Source organism: Nilaparvata lugens, chromosome 14 (assembly GCF_014356525.2).
Source record: "Nilaparvata lugens isolate BPH chromosome 14, ASM1435652v1, whole genome shotgun sequence".
In the NCBI taxonomy this organism is placed as follows: Eukaryota; Metazoa; Arthropoda; class Insecta; order Hemiptera; family Delphacidae; genus Nilaparvata; species Nilaparvata lugens.
In genome coordinates this window covers 11,734,894-11,757,758 of record NC_052517.1, presented here as the reverse complement: position 1 = coordinate 11,757,758, position 22,865 = coordinate 11,734,894, and the positions used below count along the sequence as shown (strand labels likewise).

Sequence of the window (22,865 nt, the reverse complement as noted above, 5' to 3'; positions counted from 1 at the left end):
ACACATGGCGCCCAACTGTGTTAGCCTCTGATGAGACCCCTAGGCAGGTACAGCTACACTATTAGATTACATAATTATTTCACTAGTACCCAGAAATTTTTTCAAACTTTGGATCAATCCCAACTTGTCAAACTTAGCCTGAATATTCATCATAACAATCCTAATCAAACTAGAGGGACACAGAACCCCAATTATTAATAAGCCGCGCCCTGCATGATCAATGTGGGTAAAAGATTTGTCAACTAGTGATGAATTTTTAGGGGGGAGAAAGAACGAACTTGAGATTGAACAGATTAATTTTGTATGTGGACTGAACCACACGAAAATCATAAAACAAGAAGGTTTCGTATCCTACCTCACAAGGAATTGCTATATGTTAGTACTATATGTCCTATTTTTATTGTTAATTTTTAATGTTTATATGTTTACCTCGAACAATTGAAGGTCAACGTGCACTGAATTATCCTCTAGTCATCTTGCGGCACTAATCACTGTGATAAATATTTGCTGTTCACTTATCTCATCACTTATCTAATTTTAAGCAAATTAGCATCGATTCGCTTGTCTGCTCACGCACTACCGAACTGTCGCTCAAACTTCCACGCTGTCACCCAAGAATCTGCCACTTCACCATGGAAAACTCCAACCCCAATTCGGACGTCTCGTACCCAGTGGCACTACCCTCAGGACCCAGCGCACAGGCGGATGCGGCAATAGTTGACGACGCTCCATCCAGCACTCCCACTCCAGTGGACGACGAGGCAGAGACCCCAAGGAGTCGCGAGCCCGGCAGCATATCCTCCATGGGTTTCAACACCAATAACCTGGGCCAGCATTCGTCCACCCAGCTCGAGCTCCAGGATATACCAACCGCTTCACCTCCATATGCCGCTCCTTCAATACCTGCAAATAAAGAAAAAACATTATTTGAGGATACTCGCGGACCTCTATCAATAGCACTGGCAAACAGCACCCTTGCTACAAACGAACAGTTGATATTTGAGATCGACGAACGGTGGAAGAAGGACCAAAAAATACGCCAGGAAGAGAGAGACCAGGACCGAGCAGAACAGAGGGAGAAAGAGCGCAAGCAACAGGAAGAGAGAGACAAGGACCGAGAAGAAAGAAACAGGGATAGAGAAGAGCGGAAAGAGGAGCTCCGACAATTCCTTGCTTACATGGATAACAAAACTACAGCAATCCTAGGACAGGTCGACCAGAAGATTTCTGAACAAGCCCAAGAAATTAAAGCTAAAATCACCGACGATCTCAACACTCGGATGGATGAGATGTCCCTAAATATGGAGAGCAAACTTACCGAATTAAACACAAGCTTGCGGGTCGACATAACCAACGAAACCCAAAAGCTAGAAAAGCGGATGACAGAGAAAATAGTTGACCAAATAAAGGTGACCGAGGAACAGACCCGAGCACATTTGCAAATTGAATTAAAAAATCATCACACTAAGTGCGAAAGTGGACGCCAGCACTTAGAACAAGAGCTTAAAACTGCTATTCGAGCCGTGAGCACCTCCGTGGATCTGGTTAGTCTTAAAATTGAACAAAATGCAGAGAACCAGTTAACCCTAGAGAGCCGAATAGACCACCTATCGGATCAACAGAAAAATCTTAGCGACAAGGTTAATTCCATGCAGGATGGCATTCAAGAGCAAAAAACCCAGTTCGAAAGGAAAATGGCCGCCACAGATTCTAAAATCATGCATCTGGAATCCCGAATGACTTTGGCACCGAACTTGAATGGTAGTTGCATACCTGCCGACAATACTAGCATGCTATCCCTCGTCAACAATCTGGAAAAATTTGACAATACGCCACAGTCCATACAGCCGAAACCTTTCATAAACCAGCTTAAATCCATACACCAACTAGTACCTACCCCCTGGCCAATATGGCGTCTAAAACTAACTGCTCTTCTGACAGGTGAACCACTATTATTCTTCCACAACTGTGCTCAGGAGATAAATACATTTGAAGAATTCGAAAAAGTTTTCCTGGAGAAGTATTGGAGTGCAGGGAGACAACAAGGTTTGTTGGCAGAAATTGTCTCTAGCCAGTACAACACACGTGTGGATAATTCCTACACCACCTTCATCACCCGGCTCCGGTATTTGAATACGCAGCTTGATAATTCAGTACCCGAACCTGTGCTGGTAAGATTAATCATAGATAAAATGCTGAGATACATACGACTCGCATTGGCCACCCACCAAGTTACCAGCTTCAAAGAGCTGGAAAATTATCTACATTGTCTACAGACCGTGGATGACAAGCCCCAAGGTCGAAATAGACAGAGTGACTTCCGCCAGAATGACCACGCTCCCAATCAACATCCACTTGCCACCGTCTCACCGAACTACGCACCCCATCACAAACCCGACAACAGAGAAGAGTACCAAGTCACTTCATCTAGCCACAGACATCGTAATCCAAATCGCCCACCACAAACATATAACAACAACCACAGAAACTTCAACTCCACTTATAATAACCCGTCTCATTACGACGGACAAGACCAAATTCAACGGCGCTCAAATAATAACAACCCAAACCCACAACATCGAAGGGAGAACATAATAAACGCCGATAGGACACAGCAGAAACCACAGTATAAAGAAGCTTCTGGAAGCCAAGTTAGCAAAGCCGGACCTAGCAACCAGAGTAATTCGCCAAACTCCGGACTAGCCGACCATGCCTGTCTGCCAGCACTGTTAACATATGTGAATTCCAGACCGGCCAATATGTCAACAGCGCGAAACCAGGACAGGCGACGACTATGTTATCAGCATCGTCACCCGAAGCACATGAGGTATAAACCCCGTCAATTGGCTAACAACGACCAATCCCTTCAAACCTATCTACCCCTCGAGATTGCCAGTACCAGATTAGAAGAAGAAGTTAACTGCTGTATAAATTTCCGAGACGACATTCCAGAAGCGCTGATAGAAGAAACTGATAACCTACCACAGAAAATAAATGCGTGTTATCAAACATACATTACCATCCAGCTAGCATCATTAAACCTCCGCGCATTGATCGACACTGGTTCTCAATGTAGCTTGATACAGAACGACTTATATAATCAAATAAAAAGTACAACTGAAATCGCTACGCTACCTCTCTCGTCAAATTACCTGTCAGGTATCAATCCAGGACGTCGCCTTAGAGTAACAACCCAGTGTCTCCTTGAAATCCAGGACGAGCAGCAGCAGTTACCGCACATAATCCCGGATCCACCTGTAAGCAGAACGTCCCCAAGTATTAAGAATAGTACACATTGCCACAAAATAACAGCAACAAAATCCAAACACATACAACTTCCTTCAGAAATTAAATACATGCCTACCAAGTCAACAGAACCAACATCCAAACCCCAATCAAGGAGATTAACGTTTGGAAAAAGGCAGAGACACACCGGGCCTAAACAGCGACCAGCCGCCGAGAAGGAGTTTAGGACGCGGGACCAGCCGTACGACTTCAGGAGGAATAGGAGGAGGAATCAGCATCGGAAGGCCAGGAGGCAGAAGAAGAGAGGGAAGAAACGCACGCGCCGACGCCCCCATGCCCGTTTCAAACTGCACCGCCAGAAGGACGCATGGACACTGGACGGGAACCACTGTGAAGGAGCCCACCAGATGGACCACAACGACCGACTCCAGGATGAGGGACAGAAAGCAACTGATGGCATGCATGGGGGGCACATCAGATTTAAGCAAGCTGCTTATCTGTGTGACCACCAAAATTGGAAGGATAATTGGAATAGACTTGAAAATAAAGGAAATACAATCATAAATTATTGCTATTGGAAGGAAAATAATATGGACTATCGGATGGAATTGTTGGATATGGAAAGGTGTTGTACGAAATCGAAAAGTTTAATGAGTTGTATGTGGGAAATGAAGGTACCTGATTATTGTTTATTAAGAAATTGTATTATGAAATGGAGAGGAAACGTTTTGATGTGCTGTATTATGTTTATTATCAGCGTGGCTGTGGTATTAATGAAAGGTTGTGATATTGATATGATGATGTTATTGTTAAAGATTGTGATGCTGTTATTGAGAAAATTTATTGATAGAGTGAAGATAGGTAATTTGGTATTTTTTATTATTATTGTAAGCATGATGGGAAGATATAAATGGAAAGCTGGTATAAGTTGGTGCAGTAAACACGATTGGAAAGCAGTGAGGAAATGTGATTGGAAAAAATCGATGAATGGTGGTAATAAAACAAACAAATTATATAATTACAGTAATAGAGTAAAAGGAACAAGACAGATAAATATTTTGAACCGATACCTGAAATACCGGGGCTTCAAATTTATGAAAAAGAATTATCAAATAGGAACAAGCTTACCCAAATAATACCGAATGAGGGACAGCAAAATGGAAATTTAATTCAACTTCATTAAATTATAGCCAAGCTTCATATGTCAACGATATTATACACACCGGATTTCATCTTAGCGGTTGAGATTGTCTCCAATAATAGCAGCAACATAGTAAACATAACCTGGACATGTCTCATTTCATCTCGTATTGGAATATTTAAGAAGCCAGCACCTATTCAAAATTTATTTATCACCCTAATACTACATAAAAGATCTTCAACCAAGACAACTTTAAAGAATATTCAGCATTACTGAAGAATTTTATACCACACAATCAACAACAAAGATCCAGTTTGCAGTATCAGCCTAGCTAACCTAAGAAAAAGGTACAACAGCTACGGATGTAAACAAACGCAATGAAAGGATAAACAAACATTAGTGGTCAGCGAGATAAGTAGGCATCAATCCAACTAGAGATGATAATGAAAGTAAACAATTTTTTATACCTATAATACGCACCGTGTAAATATTATGATAGCTTGTCCACAACAAGGCGAGGTCGCGTTCCCACTCAAACCCAAACAAACTTCCATGGGCATCTTGTTACAGACCTGGAAAAGAAAATTGTAATTAAAAATGAAGCCGGATAAATTTGTCCAATTAAGAATCTGTGCACAAATTATAAGTATTATTAAATGAAATATTGAGAATATTAAATTAAGCATTTGGCCTGAACACACAGGAAATTGTTTTGAGATTGTGAAAATTGATAGCCAGCTGTAAGCAAAAGAACGCATCAAGCAAAAGTACCAACTTCACAAATGCCAAAAATTGTAAAATTGTTCGAGGAAATATTGTATTTATAAATGTATGTCATGTAAAAAACCAATGAGAAAAACCAAAAATAATTTTATGTTTATTATAATATGTCTATTTTATGTTATTGCATGGAAAAAGAATAAGATATCGACCCATAACCTCAAAGATATGAAGTAATAGTTCAAAATTATGAAAAAGAATCGATTCGTCTAGTCTGTACCAAATTTAAGCATATAATACCTACTGATTAATGTAAAGTTAGCCAAATTTAAATGTTATAAACGTTCTATGTCTATTTTTGTGTAAGAGTCATCCAGGACAGGCGGTATCTAATGAAAACATCAACTCAGTACACATGATTGCTCGAAGGAAGAGTAGCCGGAAGTTAGCTACCCGATGTCGACTAACTGTTGAAGTCGCATCTATGTTTTAAACATTGCATTGCATGGCGAAATGCCAAAAATCTATACTCTGAGGTAAATGTATCACTGTATCATTTACACTCACCTTTGTAAAGAGATCAACCTGAAAAAATCAGCTTGACTCTATCTAATTCATAGGAGACTAGAGGGACAGACCTCACTCCTAAAGGTTACTACCAATGGCCTGCGTGCCATTAAGGGGTACCTTATCACCTTAAGTTGCACCGGATGAGTCTGCGCACCATCTAGGGCACTTTGAACCCGTTTTGTGTTCGATGAACCAAAAATTTGCTCAGTTAATTGAGACCAGCTACGTAAGATAGCAGATACCGAGCCAATCATTTGGTACTTGAGTAAATCGAGCCTGCACGCTCATAGATCCTGTTCCTGTATCATAAACCCACAGACTCGATTTAGAGGGACTTTTTTGTGATGTACCAATGATCGTACAGCCCTCAAAATACAAAATAAATTTGTTCATAGGCTAGTACAAGAACGGAATAGCTTCTATCACCGTAGAAACATATAATCTTATCTGAGGTCGATAGACGATCGTTATCTAACTTACCAGGCAAGAAATAAATAAATCTGTAATTGTATGCCTTCCAAAAAATTAGTCAATGGAAAAAACCATATATGTTTATATGCCGATGGATTAGAACAGTAAAGTTATATTTGAAGGTTAGTTTCGAAATGAAAACATAACCCCGAAACAAACCAAGGCTAGCTCATTAACAAGTAGCAAATTGAGAAGGCAGTTCAACTAAACATCGATCAAAGAAATAATATATTATTAAATTTTTCATTTTTATACTTTCGTTTCTAGGCCAAATAAGCCCGAATATTTATTTATTTAAACTACAAAGAAAAATATACTTGTTAAAAATATATGAACAAATTAGCTTAGCCATATATGACATTTGAGGGTCGATATTCTAGCGTATAAAAAACAATATAAACAAAAAAATAGAAAGAAATATTTATTTATTATGTTATTCGTTATTGTTATAAACATATATATCCTTGTCTACTGTATCTTATACTAGCATGTCTATGTTTTATAATTATTAGCTGTTCATTGAAACCAATTTAAAAGTATATCATCATAGACGAATTCTATTATTTATGTATTATTATAATTATAAAAAACTATATGATAATTTGGAACAACTTCAAACCAGGAATTTCACCATATTTTTAAAGCTTTAAAGTTGGACACAGTGACACCACCCATTCGGCGTATTGGTTACGTCACAGAATCGGACCAATCCCGAATTAATATGTAAATTTGGCAAGATAAAATTTGGAGAAGAAATTGAAGTGAAAATTGGAAGAGGAAGACTCGAGGCCATTTTGCAAGGATCATCGGTAGGATGCAGACCTAGTCCACATACCTAATTGTTTAAAAGCTTTAATTTCTGTTTCATGTAACTTAATCTTTGTTGTTCTGTTTTTAAAAAGTTGTTCCAAAGTTCCTATAATAATTGTGATATCAAGATTTCAAATTTCATTCGAATAAACCCTGAAATTATATCAGTGAAGTCTGTTCAACATTTTTCGCCACGTGGAAGGACCCAGCCGGAACGATATATTCTACGGCCGAATATATTTCGAAAAACCAAAAAACGGAAACAAAAGTCTACGTAAGTTGCTCGAATATATAAAAGGGGATCCCCATAAATCTGCGAAAATTGTACAGCGCATAAATTCGTTCATTTAGAAAAGTCATGACTATAGTTGTAAGGGTACAAAACTTATCATAATTAATTTTTATAATATTAAATACATTTAACTATCCACGCTGTACTTAGCTAAAAGGTCTATTTTCCTTAGGCGAAACCACACCCTGAGAATAATTACGATTATTAATTCATTCTATTTTCTGAATCACTATTTCATATTAACTTGTTTTTTCTTGTTGAACTAATTCAGTTTATGACCCTTTCCAAGGGCTATTATCCATTTCATTTTGTTTAATTGAAGAATACCGAACTTTCTATATAATATTTATAAATTAAAGATCCAAATCTGCTATCAACCAATATTTATTTTGTATCTATTGAAAATATTTATTCACATAATCTGTTCATTAATTTATTCCATATTTGCTGTAACAGTTTATTTCTCAGAATATATCCATATTACCGTTTTGTTAAACTGGGTTTACTTCATTCTACCTCCAAATTCGTTCTTTCTCGGCCGACACACATTGGTCATTCAGGACACGTCCTGTTTTGCAATAGCCAGACAGTAGCGAGTATAGTATCTATCATTAGACTATTATCTATTCTGGTGGTAAGTGGTGGTCGTTTTTCTTATCAAGTAATAAATTCTGTTCTGTGGGAGTATCCCACAGAATCAAATAGTAAATCGACTCCCACCGGCCTGCTACACCGAGGTGAAGTGAATCCCGCATCATCAGCCGATCAACGTTGAAAAGAGAGGTAATAGATCGTATAGACAACGTTAGAATTAAACTCGGTACTCGAAATATTTACTATTTTGGTCCAGCACTTCGCTACATAACCTATAGTATTTATCAGAGACCTGGTTCGCATGGATTTGCCATTCTATCTGTTGTTTCATGCGGTCTAATATCTTTCCAAATTACGGCACAAGTATTGGATTCTGGATATATTGGTCATCACTTGGAGAAAAGGTTCACTCCAAAGTTACTATCTCTGTTTGATCATAGTGACAACGGGATTTATTTTCAACGGATTCAAGTTGAACTGTATTTTATTATTAAAGTGAATTTAATTCCACCTCACTATATTATAGCCACCTACCATATTAAGTTAGAAATTCAGGTCACTTACTTCGGCTACCTTTGTAGACCGACAAACCCTCTGTTGAGCAAATTAACTTTTTCAATCTGTCCCATCCATATACTAGTCATTCTGCTTCGATACATCGATTTAGGTGATATCGACAATTCGATTAAACAAAGATCAACCAATCTAACCTACAAATACCTATTGATATCAATACAAATCAATACATATCCATAGATATCAATACATAACCAGCTGTATTGATATCAATACACATCAATACATTTCCATGGATATGTATTGGCCCAAATACCTAATGATATCAATACACATCAATAGGTAGCCATGGATATCAATACATAACCAGCTGTATTGATATCAATACAGATCAATAGCAATCTATAAGCAGCCTGTCTCCTTTATAGAAAAAATCCTCTTTTAAATCTAGGAGAGCAGCTTAGGATGAAAATAACATTTGCAAGGATTATAATATTTTAACCCAGCTGCAACTGGCATCAGACAAGAGAGTATACCTGTTTTTGAATTGAATTGAATTGAAAATTTTTTTATTCATCATAATGCACAAAATACATCTGAACAGTGTCAAATTACAAAAAGAATTATTAATATCGTCACAAAATCATCCTTTACACATACAGAAGTTTAATTTTCATCTATGATTAATATAAGTGAATTGGATTCAGTGAATAGATGTCTATTGATATATTGATGAAAAATTAAAGGATGTAAATAGTTAAGACATAAATAATGTGAGAAGTTTGTTTATTAAAATAACTCATATGCATGTCATTTATCTATTAAGAAAGGTCCTTATTGTGGTGTTCCAGAATACTTTGATCTCTTCCTGTTTAAAGTAGCAATTTTTTGAGCTACATACTGGTTTATGTTACTGCACCTCAATTCAATCTCAATTTTTGTAGCATTCAGTTTTCCTCCAGGATCCGGTGTTTGAACATTTCTAGAACAAATAACAGTTCAAAGTATACAATCTTTACAAATTAGAAAATAAGGATTTTATTTCCTGAATTAATCTGCAAGCAAATTTATTTAATAACCTAGAAATGTATTCAAATATGCATGACTCTCCCTCTCCTGAAGGAAGTCCAAGATAACACAAGAGCGTTTTTTTCACGTGAAAATTATGTTCTCACAGTTTTACATTATAACGTCATATTCTGGTGGAAAAGTCGAGAAAATCACATTTTTTCACGTGAAAAAAAGTGTAAATGTTCCAACTTTTTACGTGAAAAGTACGTGAAACTGAAACTTGAAAATAACTTTTTTTTGTTTCTACATTTTCACGTTATACTGAACATGTATACTGAACTCTCAGAAAAGAACATGAATAAAACGGGTTTTTCTACATTGCTTGTCCCACATTTGGTCATTTCTTTCGCATGGAAATTTCCAAAAATTCACATGAAAATAACGTTTTTAAAATACATTTTTACAATATTTTATCGTGAAAAGATGGAGAAGGATTACCTTAATTATTCTGAATAAATAACCTTTTCAATTCTTTATTTTTACATTAAAAAACTATAAATCTTATAAAACTTTTGAATAACCACAATATAATGTGAAGTAAATTCTCTACCCAAACTTTACAATAATTTTACACAAAACTGAATAATAATTGAATTCAACTATAAAGTCCTATTCAGACAAATGGATTTTTCCTAGTAAGTAGTGATATATGCAATCTAACAGCTGGACACTATAATAACAAAAAGAAAGCTCATTTTCATATGTAGGCTAATCATTCAACAGCTGACAAATTTCAAAAATGTTTCATGTAAGCTTCATTTTTCAGCTGTTGGACTTTGTATCAGCCATTTGCTTGTATTAGCTTTGCATCACCAATGGGAAAAAGCCATAAATGTCTGGATGACCAATAGGGAGATTTTTGCTTGAATAAAATGGTGAACAACAATAATTTATATTAAAATATAATTTATTTTAAAAACATCACAGTCTTCAACCCTTTAATAAGTTCGAGACTGTTGTAGATATTATAATACTGTAACTTTCAGGATAAGTTATTGGTCAAATACTCCACCTTTTGACATACAACTGAATTTCAACTCCTCATAAGGGGGTGACTTGGGGGTTGTAAATCAGAGATTTTGAATGTAAATACCCATTGTGTATTATCTTAAAAGCCTTCTCAAAACGAGAAAGATGAAATCAATAAAAATCTTCTATGATACTTTTATCCAAAATGGCGGCTGATTAAAGTTTTGGTTTTTAAAGAAATAATTGATAAAATTCAATCAGCTGCCATTTTAGATAAAAGTATCATAGATTTTTATTGATGTCATCCTTCTAGTTTTAAAAATGCCTTTATAATGATGTATCACACAATAGGTCTTTACATTAAAAATATTTGAGTTATAACCCCTCATTTCTTTACAAACTGTAACTTCAATCAGCCACCGTTTTGGATTCAAGTTTCATAGTACATTTTAATTGATGTTATGTTTCTTTTTTTAAAAAGCCCTTTAAAATAATGTACCACACAATAGGCGTTCACATTAAAAATATTCCAGTTAAAACTCTTGAGTCACCATACTATAGCCTACATTCTGAACCTAGTCAACCCCTTATGAAGGGGTTGAAATTCAGTTGTACCGTACGTCAAGAGGTAGAGTATTTGACCAGTAACATATCCTGACAGCTACAGTATTATATCTACAACAGTCTCTAATTTATTGAAAGGTTCCCTTACATAATATGACTCACCCGGTATGATTACTAACTCATAATGATGAGCACAAGCCTAGAGCTCATGTGGACATCACCCATAGAAAAAAATTGTTTGACTTTATATTCTGTTCTAAATTAATCAAAATTGAGACTTACTTAGATTTCTCTTTGCTGGTAAACCGAGTTTTTGGAGACTTCAGCCAGTATTTGATTACCATAATGCTTCTATGTCTTTTTCTTTTGTGTTGGAGAATTTCATCACCACAGCTCCTATCAGAGATGAAACAAAAGTTTACTTATAATTAAACATATTTCAAATAATATTTTCACTTTCCTTGCCCTATTACCATAGGTAAGGAAAGTATTGCTTTCCGAAAAAAATTAAGGTACCCCGATTTCTAAATTTCTATACGTTTCAAGTCCCCCGAGTTCAAAAAAGTGGTTTTTGGGTATTGGTCTGTATGTGTGTGTGTGTGTGTGTGTATGAGTGTATGTGCGTCTGTGTACACGATATCTCATCTCTCAATCAACGGAATGACTTGATATTTTAAACGTAAGGTCCTCACAATATAAGGATCTGACACGAACAATTTCGATCAAATGCGATTCAAGATGGGGCTGAAATGGCGAAAATGTTGTCAAAAACAGGGTTTTTTGCGATTTTCTCGAAAACGGCTCCAACGATTTTGATTAAAGTTATACTTGAAATAGTAGTCATCGAAAAGCTCTATCAACTGCCACAAGTCCCATATCTGTAGAAATTTCAGGAGTTCTGCCCCATCTATGCAAAGTTTGATTTTAGATTCTTAATTATCAAGCTTCAGATAAAATTCAAACAAAAAATTATGAGTGGAATAGATTGAGCATCAGAATCTCTACAATTAATGTTCAATAACATTTTCACCTAAAATTGAGAATAAACTCGAAAATCGAGAAAATGTGATTATCCAATTGCAAACTATTGGCAACTGTTGATTCTATTAAATGATTCACAATGAAGAGATAGCAGACCTCGTGTGTCTCCAGCGTTATTACCCTGTCACCAGCTGGCTCTAATCTTTGCATAGTAGACCTGAATTGCGCGGGAACACTACCGTAGCATCAGGTGATCAATTTTCATAACCGCAAGGAAAGTTGTGTGAGTGTGCCACACCAGATTTTTTGACTAGAAAATTGGAAAAACACACATGTTGCAAACACACAGTTTCACTCTTTCTTATTATATAAAATATATATTGCTAAAATGAGAGGACTACATTGATAGTCTTTCTCTATCAATCCACAGTCATATATTATTGATAATAAGTTCATTATAATAACATGAGTGTAGATTAGTTTGTGGTGACTTCAATTACTTAGGCTAGGACAAATAAAAAGTTTTGTTACACATTTAAATTTATATGTATCAGCATATAACCCTGGAATGTGTCTGCCTAGAATAATAATCATCTTGTTTCCAGCAATGATAAATTCAAGAGGCTTTTCTCTCATTATTATTAATAATATGGTATTCAGTGTTGTGTTATAAGGTTATGTTATGCGTGGCCTATAATAGTCTTTCGAAAAGATTATCATTTGAATATAAAAGTAATTAGACCTATAATAAATTTATTCTTTCATTTTATGGTACATCAATAAAAACAAAATCACCCAACTTACCTATATTTCCTGGATAAAATCACAAAAATTACAGACTACGAAACTCATTTAAAAAACCGTTGGTCCTTTGCGAATTGCAAAATTCATTGGGCTTGTGCATCATCGTGTCATCATGACCATTCTATCAATAGACCCAAAATGTCGATATAGTATTATCAATACATTGATAAATAATAATTATTGACTATTAATAATTACATACTCTCAAATGTCATCTATATCTTTGTTTGGATATGCGTTATTCCATTTACATAGTTTTGAATAAGTAAAAGTAGGATACTATCCTGATTTCTACATTTTTGAATGCAATAAAATCAGTTTTCCCCGGGAAAAAAGTTAGAATCAGTTTGATATATATCAATTGTTAAGACTTTGATATTCCCATTTCATAGTATCATATTATTGATAATATATCAATATTTTCATTCAATACAATTACAATAGTAATGGTGGCAATTTCAAAATTATTGTCAATGTTATTGTTATTAAACTGATTCTATGGAATCTGTAAATCAAGTATTTCAACTTCTTACATTTATCATCAATGTGATAGTTCCATCTTAGATGTGCATCAATTATAACTCCAAGGTATTTAGCATGGTCAGTTTCTCCAGCAATGGACACCGGCACGGGGTAGATGTGGACGAAACACAGGATGAGGCATGTATTTGTAGGTTTATATTTGTGGGTTGAGTACTGATGTTTGGTGAGAAGGTTATGAAATTACTTTTTTTATAGTTAAGTGTCAAGGTGTTATTATCTAACCAGGATTTGATAACCTTCAGTCCCTCCACTGCTAGGTCATTCACCTCCTTCCATGACCCACCCGTAAAAGTTACTGTGGTATCATCTGCAAATGAAATTAGAGTTCTCTCTTCATTGCTGAACCTGAGTAGATCATTGACATAGATGAGAAATAATATTGGGGAAAGTACAGTTCCCTGTGGTACTCCATAATCTGTTAAGCTAATTTGATGAGATTTATTTCCAACAGTAATGACCTGTGCTCTGTTTTTTAGATTATTTTCAAATAATTGCAATTGTCTGTCTCAAATTCCTATATTTTCTAGCTTTTTCAACAATTTTCTATGTGGTATTGTGTCGAATGCTTTGGACAAGTCTAGGAATACAGTGAGTGTTTTCTTTCTATTAACAAAATTATCCGTTACTATTGATATTAAATGTGATATGGCGTCCTGAGTGTTTTTTACCAGCCTGAAAGCCATATTGATTTTATGGAGTATTTTAAATTTTTCCAAATAGCTTATTATTCTTTTTTTATTATCTTCTCCATAATCTTTGATAAATTGGAAAGCAGGCTTATGGGTCGATAGTTTGAAGGGTCATTCATATTGCCAGCCTTATGAAGTGGAACAACTCTTGCAATCTTGAACTCCTTTGGAAAGTGCCCATGCTCGAAACATTCATTAATAATGAAAGCCAGAGTTTTGCTATGTATTCGGATATCTTTTTCAAACATACACTACTAATTCCATCAATGCCAGGTGAGGAGTCACTTTTCAACGAGTTTATAGTGTTTATTATTTCCTGTTCATTTGTGGGGAACCAGAACAAACAATTTGGAAGATTGGGAACACGATGATCAGTTGTATTATCTATAATTATATTTTCTTGTAATTTTTCAGCATATGTTTTGCCGACTTCAGAAAATATTTATTTAATGTTATAGGTTCAATTTTAATATCAGAATTTTTTTTCTTTGTATCCAGTAATTCATTTATACAATTCCAGAGTTTTCTACTGTTGGATTTATTTTCTGTTATCTTATTTTAAAGTAATTTTGTTTTGCTTCTTTTATTAGATTTCTTAAAACATTCCTATACCTATTGTATTCCATTTTCAGTCAAGATTGAAAGGCTGTCTTGCCACGTTTTTAGACATTTTATCTCTCTTCCTTATACAGTTAACCAAACCAATGCTAATCCAGTTTTTAGTGGTTTCAGTTTATGCTTTAGATTGACTTTAGTTTTTGAATTTGTTATATGGTTATTAAGTTTGTCAATAAATTACCAGTCAAACTCTCTATGTCTGTGTAGTTTACTATATCATTCCATGTTTCGGTTTTTAAATCATCATTAAGTTTTCTATAATTTATTTTTTCAAAAACATTATTCTCATTTGGTTCACAAATGCGGCCCCTGAATCCCAAACAGAGGGATGTTCCAAAATGATCAGTGATATCAATCTTCAATATCGCCCCCAAAACCTCCTCTGATTCGGATGACTCATTCTTATAGAACATGTGATCCAGACATGATATTGAATTATTCTGTACTCTTGTGGGTTTATTTATATATGACTGAAAACCGTTTAAGTGAAGAAGGCTGCAATATTCATTAACTAGATTGTGTTGAGATTTATGTTGATATTTATGTCACCGACTAAAACAATGTTTTCTTACTTGAATAAGTAAAAGTAGGATACTATCCTGATTTCTACATTTTTGAATGCAATAAAATCAGTTTTCCCCGGGAAAAAAGTTAGAATCAGTTTGATATATATCAATTGTTAAGACTTTGATATTCCCATTTCATAGTATCATATTATTGATAATATATCAATATTTTCATTCAATACAATTACAATAGTAATGGTGGCAATTTCAAAATTATTGTCAATGTTACTGTTATTAAAATATTTGATATCAATTTCAGGTGGAGATTATTGATTTTTCATGGGGGGACATTTGTGCTTGACACTGAATTAATGTTGGAAACGATAAAATAGTAGGTTTTTATTATTTGAATTATTGAAACCCCAAAAATCATTTCAAAGTCTGTGTGAGTAATTCCGGATACTGCATGATTTTCCTCATAAACTGTGATCTAATTTGAAAAAGTGTTATAACTTTTCCAATTTTGGATGGAATCATTTTAAATTCTAGGACAAGGTTGATAATATGAACAGAAAGGTTCATGAATTTTTTCAGAATTTTTCATTAAGAACCAAGTTTTTTTTTAATTTTAAACGTCAGTAGCACGTTATCGGCACGTCTAACAGGATTTTAACATAGGACAAAAAGTGCTGGAAAATCCTGTAGACGATTTTTGCAAGAGACAAAAAGTGCTGCAAATTAACTTCTACACCCGAATCAGTCATCAAAAATACATTGTTCCGGGAAAATTGAAAATTTTACAAAAATATTCAGTTTTTAACTGCATTTGAATTTACCGCAAAAGGTCTATAAATCGTTAACGGTGCATTGAAGACGATTTTTGCAAGAGACAATGAGTGCTAGAAATTCACTTCTACACCCGAATCATTCATCAAAAATACATTGTTCCGGGAAAATAAAAAATCTGCCACAATTATTTCCAAGTTTTTAACTGCATTCAAAATTCATTGACTGTATTTACCGTGATGTGTATTGATATCAATGAACTCCTATTGATATCACTAAACTTGTAGTGATATCAATATAGGTTCATTGACTGTATTTACCATGATTTCTATTGGTATCCATGGATTTCTATTGATATCCATGAGCACGTATTGATATCACTAAACTTGCAGTGATATCAATATAAGTTCATTGACTGTATTTACCGTGATTTTTATTGGTATCCATGAACTTCTATTGATATCACTAAACTTGTAGTGATATCAATATAAGTTCATTGACTGTATTTATTGTGATTTCTATTGGTATCCATAGATTTCCATTGATATCCATGAGCATGTATTGATATCCATGAGCATATATTGATATCAATAGAGTTTTTCTATCGATTTCTATGGATCTCTTCCACTAGGGTGTATAGGGTTGGATAACAGCCTCCGCGCTCCGCGCTCCGGCTGGGAGTAGGGCTTCGACCGCACAATTGCCTTTTATGACTGTACGAGGGAGGGCAGGTTGATGAGGTTAGGAGTGTTAGGAGTAGGTTTGGTATGGTAGGTTAGGTAGCGAAGATTAGGTGGAGTAGACGTATGTGATGAACCAGAATGGTTTGCTAAAACTGTAGAATAGGAGAAATCGCTTTGGGTCTTCACATTGGTAATTCTTAGACAGAGGAACTTTTAGCTTTTTTTACAGAAAAAAAGTATTATTTTTGGTAGTAGGAACAAAACCCAAACTTCTATGGACTCAGTGGGTCGAGTAGATTATTATAATATTCCAAAAAAAATCTTGAAATTGATGATTAATTTTTTCTCATAATTATAGGGAACAATAAGAAGACAAAGGCTAGTGACCCTCCTGAAGTTGTGAAGAATGGGCTCCAATGGCTAAACTCTAACAGTGTGAACGGTTGTATGCAGAAGCATTTATGTGCCATTACTGTTGCTCTCCTCTGAGAATAGGACAATTTCTATTTTCTGGCAAGGATTTTTAATTCTTCTTCTTCTAATTTTTCTCTTTCTTCTCAATTTCTTCCTCTTATTCTTATTCTTCTTCTTCTTTTTTTTTCTTTTTCTTCTCAATTTCTCCTTGTTCTTCAATAACAGATTACAGCTTCTTTTCTTTTAATTCTTCTTCTTCTTCTTTTTCTTCTTCTTCTTATTCTTCTTCTTCTTCTTCTTCTTCTTCTTCTTCTTCTTCTTCTTCTTCTTCTTCTTCTTCTTATTCTTCTTCTTCTTCTTCTTCTTCTTCTTCTTCTTCTTCTTCTTCTTCTTCTTCCTCTTCTTCTTCAATTATAGATCACAGCTGCTTGTCAGTAAACAACTTGGAATGATGCCGGGAAAGGCAGGACACGTTACAACTATCTCTCTCTCTCACACACACACACACACACACACACACACACACACACACACACACACACACACACACACACACTCATAAAAAACTCAATTTCCCGGGTCGCCATTTGAATTTGGTTGGAATTTAGCAATGATTTTACACTTAAATTGGCGAGCTGAACAAAAAAGCTTTTTAAAAATTTTGTGTGGGAAACATATTTAAATGTGTCTCAAATATTTGGTGGAGCACAGGGGTGGCGGGGGGGGGGGCAAAATTTGGAAGGTCTAGAGGTTTTCCCGTAGCCTCCAATGTAGTATGCAACAGATTTGGTGTTCAGCTTTCACAGTAAACTCATAGTTTTGGCTGAGAATCTTTGGTATTTGGGAAAACTCCAAATTTTCGATGAAAACTCAATTTTCCGGGTCGCCATTTGAATTTGGTTCAAATTTAGCTATGGTTTTATACTTAACTTGGCTATCTGAACAAAAAAGCTTGAAAGAATTTTTTGTGGGAAAATAATTTAAAAGTGACCCAAATATATGGGGGAGCACAAGGGTGGCGGGGGACAAAATTTGGAAGGTCTGGAGGTTTTCCTGCAGGCTTGCAACAATGCAACAGATTCGATGTTCAGTTTTCACAGTTAACTCCTAGTTTTGGCTGAAAATTTTTGGTATTTGGGAAAACTCCAAATTATCGATGAAAACTTAAATTTCCGGGTCACCATTTTGGATTTGATCGAAATTGAACTATGGATATAGGCTTATCTCCGGGAGCCTAACAGAAAAGCTTCCGTTGAATTTTCTGTGCGAGGCCTATCAAAATGTGTCGAAAAAATTTGGGTGGCTCTAGGGGTTCCAGGGGGGTGAAGTTTTCGCGATTTGAAGGTTTTCCCATAGCCACCAGTGTGTTCTCCAACTGATTTCGAGGTTGGTTCTCTGTTACAATCAGCCATATTGGCTGAGAATTTTTCATATTTTTTTTTCTTTTGCAGCTTTAATATAATAAGAAGCTTTGGATTGTAGAATAAATTCTTCCCACAGAATAATAATATTCAGATTCCTACTAGGAACTGAATTGTTGATTTCCAGATTGGGAACTTCAAACTCTCTTTGAGGTTTGCCTTTTGTCCCAATGCCTTATGAATCATAACAAGTAACAAGAATAAGAACAATATTTAATTATAAAGGAATAAATTATTGAACAATTTATAATTGGAATTTCATTATTAAAAAATCGAGAACCTGAGTTCACATATTTTCTGAACCAGAATATTGTTTTTGAAAAGCATAATGCATGATTCTGTTATGAGCAGATTGGAATATTTCAAATGAACCGCCATAGATACCCCACATAATGGCCGCTCCATAAGGAACACGAGTGTCATGACCTGTATTTATAAACCTTGGGAGAGGCGGGTGATGGTGGCTCCATCTATGAGTGGAATTGGTAAATTTCAAGCACTGGAACAAGTTCAAAAAGTTCGTCTGCTTCGTGTTTGTTTACATTTGAAAGTCATCATAAACTGACTTCTCATTCAAAAAAATATTTTTCAAGATTTTTTAAATTCAGTCATGAATTTTATTCTGAGTAATTTTGAATGGACATCAACATTCCAAGCACCAATTCAAGCCTTCACTAAACCGTTGTAAATTGTACAAGAGACAAGTAGGATATTTGTATGTTTTCCTCTAAAATGATTATCAAAAAACATTATTTCATAAGTGTCATAAGATTGACAAATCTCCAATATTCAGAATAACATTTGCAATATTCAAAGTTTGAAATTTACCGATTCCCCTCAGAGATGGAGCCACCATCAACCACCTCTTCAAGGTTTATAAATACAGTTCATGACACAATCCTGCGATGCATTGCAAAATTTCCATTTTGTGGGGTTCTAGTTCACCAATTTTCAGATTTATTTTAAGCTGTTCTCATTGAAGATTGTACATAATATGATGTGTTATCATAAAAATTATAATTGTAAAAATAATTCTTTCTACAGAATCATAGTATTTAGCAAAATACTAGAAACTGTATTGTTGATTTTTGGATTTGATTTTTAGATCAGGAACTTTGAACTCTTTTTGCAGTTCGCATATTTCTGTCTTGTCTCGATGCCTTATGAATCATATTCCTCAGGTTACAAAAAAAACTATTCTTAATGATAGATTAATGAATAATTGAAGCATTTTATTGGAATTTCATCATTAAAAAATTGAAAACCTGAATTCACATAAATTATATAAACTAGAATATTGCTTTTCAAATACACAATGCATAATTTTGTTATGAGCATATTAAATAAGATTGGATTCTCAAATGTACCGCCATAAAGACCCCATAAGATGGCCGCTCCTTGAGGAACACGAGTGTCATGACCTGTATTTATAGACCTTGCATCACCAATTTTCGTTTACTATAGCACTGGTTTACAAAACATCTTATGGCGTGGGTTGGAGTGGCGTGGTTCAGCATGGGTCTACTTTGCGGCAGGCCTGAAGGCTCAGGGGGAAAATTTTGTAGTAAATTAATGTGTAATTGAATTTTGATTAGAATCAACAATTCGCTATTCACTTGTGATAGCATCAAGCTATGTTGACACCAAAGTTGCCAACATAATGTTTTTTTCCATCCTTATAATAGCCGGGACACACATAACCGCACCGAGCCCACACTGCAGCATGGCAGAGTGTCGGACGTCGTACTACGGCACGCGAGGCTCTCTGTAGAAATGCTCCTCTAGAATGAAGAAGTATGCGCATGCGCTGATAATGTATTATTTTGTTAGAGCAGTTCTGTTCACAGTGATAGCTGTTACTAAGCTGTGACTGGCATTCAGTGGAACTGCAACTGATTCGTCAATGCACGAAAACACAACATAACCTTATTATGTCAACATCAAAACTTGTAAAATAACCTCTAGTCTAGTCAAATAGTTGTTTTGAGGAAACAGCCCCAAAATATTTTTTTCGATGGTTCTATACATATTTTGGGTCGCTGAATTCGAATCTGAAATTAGCTGACATGCCAGACGGCTGCTTCACCTTAAAAACATCCCAGACTTTCGGACTTTTTCAATTTTTCCATTAATTTCGAGAACCTTGAGTTTTACAACTATTCATAAGCGAGTTCTCCAACCCAGCAGGTCACTAGTTCTGAAGATTGTCAACAACTCAACTACATCTTATCATCAATACTACTACTCTCTACATCAATAACTACATCTCACCAAATGACTTACCATCTTCAGAAGCAAATTAATGTGGATTCATCAATTGATGGCTGAAATTCATGCTTCTCTGTCAAGTGTCCAACCAAATGTCTTCAAATGGACATATTGCTCCTTCTTTTGCAGGACTATAACTCTTATGGACATTTTGCAGATGCCGCTGTAAATTATAATTAGTGGACAATTGTTTTCTACATAAAGTACAATTAAAATTAGATGATTTCACAGATATAATGGCTTCACGTGTTCACTCATCCACAATGGCTGCCTACTGTACATGCTCATTCGTTCACTGGTTCACGAAAACAAAGTAAGAGTTATTTTTCCAAGTAGCAGGTAACAAACTGCTCCAATGAATGTGTTACTCAAACAGATACTATGCTTGCTCAGTTCTACAGCGAGCCTCGCCTTCTATGGCGAGTGAGAGAACAAATGCTTTCAAACGTGTAGGGACACATACTACCGCACCGCGTCAGCACCGTCAACGTGTTTGTTGCCCGAGCCGTCACCGACTAGTTCAGTTAACATTTTGATGGTGAAGGTGCGGGCTCGTTTAACATAGAGAGTGAAAAACTTATTGAAGAGATATGGGATTTTCCAGTTTTGTAGGATCAAAGTGATGAGAAATATGGTTGAACAGAAAAAAGTTGAACCAAAAATAAAAGTAAAACCAAATAACTTGAGCCAAAGGTATAGTAGACATAATATATTAAATGATAGAATTAACAGAAAAAAGTATAAAAGAAGAAACCCATGACTGTATCTCAAATTTCAAATTTGAAACTAATTACCGGTACATTAGATATACATAAGGCAGAAGATAACAATTTTAACAATATATATATATATATATATATATATATATATATATATATATATATATATATATATATATGTATATTTCCGATACATGACTGATTGTGGTAATGTTATGCACAGATATAATATACCAGCACTATCATTCTCATTTTCTATGTCTACAGGTAATCAGTTTAAAATTTAAAAATATAAATTGAAATCAGATGTAACAAGCTTTAAATAGTGTAAATAGTGTTCTATTAGGAACAATAGTTTGATACATTCAGAAATCAGACCATACAGAACTGATACAGTAGCACTACAGAACTGAGACACTGCTGCTGCTCGGCTGTCACACGGATATGTGTGTTCTCCTACCACCATCACTGTGTCATTCTGCTCGTGTCATTGATCTTCACAAACACATCACATTGACCAGATATTGAATTTGGATCTCAATTTACTTGTTGGAGAATTGAATGGACAGAAGTTATTGAATTTCTTAATGATAATATGTCTTAGAGATCTATTCAATCTTCTCAATTTCGTACTTATCAGTTACATCAACTGGACTCCACACCATAGATGGATACTCAAGGTTATTCAGGACCAGTGCATTAAACAATTCTATGGGTGATTGAGTTGCTGACCAAGCTATCCGAATCAAGTTACTTGTAGTCCCTGGAACATGGAGTGACCACACTCTACTCCCTAGGGCAAGAAGTACTGTTCGTTTTAGTATATTCTGTTCGGGAGAGAGTGGAGCTGGATTGCCACATGCAGTAGCAGTGACAATATTAATCTTAACCCAATGAGTTCTGATGGGACTCCATACTTGCTAGGCCAGGCTGAGTGGAGTAGGTTTAAATGGGGAGTCTGATGCAACCTTGGGATGTTATACAACTACAAAATAAAATACCCTCTAATGTCACCCTAAGGTCAAGGTCGAAAGTTAGGGTCAAGATGAAAAAAAAAATTGGTCCAGTCAGAATTCATAAGCTCTTTTAGTGTTGGGGCACTACTCCTACTTGCAGACAAGTTCTCACTCATGCCAGTAGATTTCCACCAAGCGTATGCTATTTGAAGTGTTGAATAATAGTGTAATGATAATCCTCAATCCATTCAGTTCAATTGTGCATTATAGCTCTCACTAGTTTGGAATGGAAGTATTAATGCTATTATTGTTCAATTTATTATTTTTCAGTAAGGAATGTTATTTATTTGAATTGATTGTGGTGAATTGCATTTGTGTTTTATAGTTGAATGTTTGTACCTGCTTTTTGGGAATAAATTTGAATTAGAATTTGAATTTGAATGAGTATTTTATTTGCTCTCTACCGGTCACCTCCACTGCACTCATATGTGACATTGATAATCCCACTTGACA

The 22,865-nt window shown here is 35.2% G+C and overlaps 1 protein-coding gene across 1 annotated transcript in view; it reads left to right on the top strand.

The window, feature by feature from the left end:
* LOC111053090 overlaps window positions 1–22,865 on the top strand; it is a 196,724-nt gene that overhangs the window by 84,368 nt on the left and 89,491 nt on the right. The gene's annotated exons all lie outside the window — the stretch shown is intronic.